Genomic DNA, 6,000 nt, shown 5'->3' on the forward strand with positions numbered 1-6,000 from the left:
GTGACTGACAGGGTGAAAGTATCCTAAGTTTCGGGAATGGTATTTATAGTGAAACTGTGTCCCTCCTCTGTTAACATGAGGTTTTAGGAAGGTTCACTCACAGTCTCTCATGACTGCAAGGAAATAACATAATGTATTATGGTTCTTATCTCCTTAAATGGCAGTATATACAGTCAGTCAGCAATATGCCTGTGATGTTCACACAAACCTTGGCAAGACACTTTTGATAGAAATCATGAAGGTGTCAGGAGCATCTCTGCTGTGTAAAGATGCAAAACCAGTGCAGTTTCTACCCCTTTGTACCAGCCATGTGTGTAGTCCCACAGTTACTCTCTGGGATGGACTGGAACAGCTTCCCTGCACAGCAGTGCCTGGTGGGGCCCCCATGGTACGGAGGACACATCCTTCCCAAGCCCAGCATCCAGTTCCTCTGTGCAGCACCAACCAGTATGCAGCAATTACAATACACAGCAGCTTGGGGACACACACGGCAGGAGATCCTCAAGGTCTGGCAAGGAGAGCAGCTGTCCTGTGATCTACACAGGAGTTACTATGGCTGCTCTGGCAAAGTCAGATTCCTTTGCCACTGCCTCCTCATGGTGAGTATGTATGGGATATGAAGGCAGGCAGGTGACCAACACTGGCCTTGCAAGCCAAATCCTGGAGCTGGATGGCTGTCAGTCAGAAGTGGAAAACAGCAAGGGAAAAGTACAACCACAGACACCAGTTAGAGAGGCTTGTGGTCCACTGAACAATTGTCTCTATCTTCCGGAGATGATTTGGAGATGGTCAGTTTTCAACAACAAAGAGCTGAGGGCAAAAAAAAGGGTGAATCAGATTGTTAGAAGCTAACGAGCTCAGATTAAAATGTCAAAGCTGAGAGTGATGAGCCCGAGTGAGCTCATTAGACACCACTCATTGTTTCAGCATTGTCAGTCATTCTTTTCACGTCTGATGTGTGGTCTGAACATCAAAGGTAACGCGATGGGAGTGTGGGCCAGGCATTACCACCAGACTACTTTATATGAAAGATCATATGTGCATCCCTTTCCCATCTCTTTCAACCTCCAGCATCTAAAAATCCCATTATCCAAAAAAAGCACCACCCCCTACTGTTAATTATACATAGAAAATTCCAATCCTTATCTGAAACATCAGCAATATCTTTGATAACCAAATAACTATACTGCAAAATATGTGTGACCTCTAAGTGTGGGTATAGAAACTGCTGCACACAAGCAATGTTATGCAGTTATCTAAGGAATGGGGAATGTTTTGAGGGTAACTGCTATATCTAGATTCACACTCCCACCCCCAGGTTGTGCTGTCACTGACCTTCTCTGCTGGTGATAAATGGGATGCTGGGGGGGCTGTGACACAAAATTTGGGTGACAATATGTGGCACTCCTGCACAGCTGCAGGATGTGGCAGAGCAGCGAGGACCCTGATTACCATCCTCTGGTGAGAAGAGAGGAGAAGCTTGAGCAGAGACCATGCCTGAGCCAATTTAGAAAAAAAAAGAAGAATATTTATAGTGAGAGAAAAGCTTGGCTGGTATTTATTCCCACATCTCCTAGCTATCACAGTGCCAGAGCTATAATTGTTCAAATCTGTCTCACCAAAGATATTCTTTTGTTTCAACAAAAGCTTTTTTTCCCCCTCTCACACCCCACATTCCTTCCAGTTTTGCATGGTTCCTCTAATGAAATCATCGCCTTGTGACCACAAAGGCTATTGCCAGGCATAAATGTTGAGGTGAATTCAACATTATCTAATTTAACAGCTGAGTTGAATAAATGCATGGAAGGAATATAACAGAATTATGAATGACAAGACAAAACATGATTGTAAATAGTTAGAACTAGATATTAAACAATTAATCAAATTCTCTTTTGGCTTTGCCCAGCAATCTTCATATTAACATTTAAAAGAAGGAGGAGCTTTTCTTAAAAAAAATATGCCCTAATGCCAGTTATAGATTTGTATTTTGATAGTTTTATCACCATTTTAGGCAACTAAGTGCTGAATGAAGCACAGAAGTGCTCCTCATGTCAAAATTCAGGAAGCATATTGAAGCAAAAAAAAATGAGGTTTCAGGTAGAAACTACAGGATATGGCTTATGGTGAGAAAGTCCAAATGGCACCTGGAGATGAAATGGTGTGGGAACAAGTTGGAGCATAGGAGGTTTAAGATGAATATCAGGAAAAATTTTTTTACTGTAAGAGTGACAGAGCACTGGAACAGGCTGCCCAGAGAGGTTGTGGAGTCTCCTTCGCTGGAGACATTCAAAACCCGCCTGGACGCCTTCCTGTGTGATGTACTCTAGGTGACCCTGCTCTGGCAGGGGGGTTGGACTAGATGATCTTTCGAGGTCCCTTCCAACCCCTAGGATTCTATGATTCTATGATTCTATGATTCCCCACATAAGTATACAAATGGCTTCCTGATTTCTTGGCCTGACACCACTCTGGATACTTAAGCTCTGTTTTTCAAGTCAGTGTAAGTGCTTATTTAACTGAACAATGTGGATGGCAGTGTCTAGTTGTCCAGATAATTTTGTAGGGCTTTATCTTTGCTAAAGCATCCTCTAAATGGAACTTGAATGAGAAAACTTTGTCCTTTCTTCCTCTCACTGCACCTCACCCTTCAGGCACCATCTTTGCTCACAGAAAGGCTAGTTCAGCTGTGATCATCCTGTGGTTTGCTCAAGATGAGATATGGTACAGACTATCAACTTGTCATCATCCCACGCTTTCTCTTCTTTTGATAAAGTTTCTGAGTCCAGCTTGGCTTACTTTTGAAAGCCACCCACCCCAGCAGTGGTGGTGGTACACTGGAGTGATTGTGCTCATGGAGATCAGGGGGAAGTACTAGACTTTTGCTGGTACTCTTCCTTGTAAGAAAAGACTCATAATGCCACTGCATTTTTTGCTTATGAGAAATAATGTGATATGCCAGAGTAAAAGGGTCTGTGACCCAGCAAATTTTTATGCTGCTGCCATTTGCAGTGGGTCTCTTAAGCACTTACAGCTGCATAGATACAAAACTGGTTTACTGGTTCAAGCCTTATATGAATCATTAAACTGAAGAACTTACTGCTTTCTTGGGGATGACCCCACTGACTTTCCTTACACGTCACCTTGCCCTCTGAGCTTGGAGAACTTCTACCAGACAATTGAACCTGAGCCTGGCTGTCTCCTGGTGGCATTTATCAAGGCCTTTGTAAGCTACTGTCATGGTGCTCACAGCAACAATGGAGATGTGACATCCATGGTACACCACAGCCTGTGCAGGGCCTTCACATGAGCCTTAGCTGAGACCTATTCACCAAGTCTTTGCAGATATACCATGAATCCCTGAAACTCAAACAGAAATGTGTAGATTAGAGCCAGAATATTTTTGTGAAAGAGGAGAAAAATAGAAAATGGGAGGTTACTATCTCATAGGAAGAGTCTGATGCTCTGCTACTTTGTGTGCTTCTCCTCAGTTCTTAGAACCTGATATGAGAAAAGTGTTGCTCCTGAGCTCTCTTTTGAGGGTGAGTGTTTTCTCAGTGCTTAGTCCTACAGGTTTAGAGACAGTGGTTTCTTACTGAATTTGTTTGAAACATGATTAAACCCTGTAGGAAGTACAGCTCTGCCTAGCAAGGAATATTTTCTCTGACTTGGGCCATAAATATTTTTGAAAAATCTAAGTGCCATTATAAAAGGTCAGTGTAAGGACTGGTGGGTGAGGGTGTGTCTTACTTCCTTTGACTCTGTAGCTATCCAGGGGCTACAAGGACTTTGAAAAAAGAAGAAAAAAAAAAGGAAAAAAAGACAATATCCAGCGTAAAAGTGACTGACAGTCTTCTAAGATAAATTACATTATAGCTAACTGGTACTGACACACACACTTTCACAGAAGTGCAGCAGGTGGTGTTGGAAAGTAGCAGTCCAGTTAAGTTTGCTGTGTTGCTCATACACAAATAAGCTGGTTGGAAATCCAAATAGTGAGTCTACCCCTTTTATTTTGCAAGCAAGGATCACAAACTTTATTTATGGCTGAAAAGAGAGAGGACAGGTAATCACTAGTCTGCAAGCTATGTTAGCAAGCAGGCTAATGCACTGAAAAAGGTTCTTTGTGGTTCTATGATAAGAAGATGGTATATGTACATCAAGATACAGAAGAACCAAGCTTACTAATGACAATAAGTAATCTTGTTTCACCCTCATCAGGAATGCATATTTTAAAATGGTTTGGTTTGCTTTGTTGTTTTGTTGGGGTTTTTTTATAGAACATTTGGGAGTGGCCTAGGAATCAAAAACATGTATGAAAACACAAAGGACATCTTTAATTTGTCTAAGTCATAATTAATACTTCCATTAGATGCTAAAGAAAAGTACCTCCCATGAAAATGAAATATTAAATGTAGTTAATCACATTCCCAAATAATCTACATATACTAATCTGATCTTTTTTCTAGGAAGAATTAAAGAACAAAACCTGATTTACAGCTGTTTTCATTTGGATGAAAAACTGTTATTCCAAGCTCTACATGGATCTCAAAACTTCAAAGTTTGCCATCCTTTTGAGGTTTTTCAGACACACAAACTAATGGAAGTTGAGACTGATGTTGTGTAGTGTAGACAATCACTGTATAGAAAAGAGGATTAACCTGGGGAAAAGCAGTAAGTGATGTGCCAGGATTAATTTCCCACAGCTCCCTTCCCTAACCACTAGGGACTTCCTCTTGCTGGTTCAAGTTCTGCCTCCAAAATGACTAGTACTCTGGAGGAGAGGTTGAAGCTCATCTCCCCTGAAGCGTCTGTCCCCAGCTCTGCAACAGATGGGGTTCAAATTCTCTGTTTGAGTGGAGGAAGGTCTGGAATCAGTCTCCGCTGTCTATGGTGAGCATGCAGCCATGCAGGAGCTGTGCAAAAGGGAAATTGTGAAACCTCAGAAGTGATTGTCACTAAATGCAATGCAGTCTGAGAGAGCCAGACATGCTCTGAGCATCGCCAGAAAAATTAAGCTGCTCTTTGGCTTGAGTTTTCTTTATGCCAAGTGACTTTACAGAGATGCAAGTTCCCAGGTAGTCCCTGTAGGAAAAGCAGAGACAACCTCTGCTGGTCAGAAAGGCTTCTGTCTGAAAGTCTGAGACTGAAAGTGTCCCAGGTAGGTGTCTGAGTGTGTTAGAAGTTGGATTTGTGGAATTCACACAAATAATATTGGAAATACATATATTGTATTTCTAGTATTGAAATGATGTGCTTACTGCCTGCTTTGCTCTTTGAAAATGGCATAAATATTCTTTTGCAGAAGTCAAACATTCACAAGAGCAATCAGCCCCAGAGCTTTATTGAGGAGCAGTTTGGTACTATTAGAAGCAATAACTCTTGATCTTTTTGTTATATTCCTATGTATGTGTACCTACATGCACAAAACATGGCTCTATTTCACAGATACCTCTCTTCAGCTTCACAGGCTCTCAGGCCTTCAGCCTTCTACCACTGTCTCATAGCTGGAGAGGAGCAAAGACCTCTCCTAGACCCTCTCCACTGCTCTTGGGGAGCAGCTGTTTCACCACTGTTTGCAAGATGGACAAAATTTAGCGAGTAGGTGGCCTGAATCACTGATTGTTCTCCTGAAGTGAGACATCACAGTTGGTGGACAAATCCACCTAAGTTCCTCAGCTGACTGCTCAAATACAGCTCTCTGTGGTTCCATCAGGGATCACTTGTTGGAGCCAAATAAATATTCCAGACATAAAGTTCTGTTGCTCCCTGTATAAAAGGAACAAGGGTGATCCCATATGAAGCTGCATGTCTACATTTACTCTTTTCATCCGTGCTTCTTATGATCTCTTTTTTTTTTTTTTTTTTTTTTAAATTGCAGATCTTCGTAGCTCTTGTTTTGATGCCTTTAGAGTATTGACAACGAGATTATTGGCACTTCAACAAAACTGTTGTATGGTGTACACTAATTGTGCCATTCCTCATCTCTGGTATTATATTTTA

The sequence above is a fragment of the Apus apus genome, chromosome 1, assembly GCF_020740795.1.
Source record: "Apus apus isolate bApuApu2 chromosome 1, bApuApu2.pri.cur, whole genome shotgun sequence".
Classification (NCBI taxonomy): Eukaryota; Metazoa; Chordata; class Aves; order Apodiformes; family Apodidae; genus Apus; species Apus apus.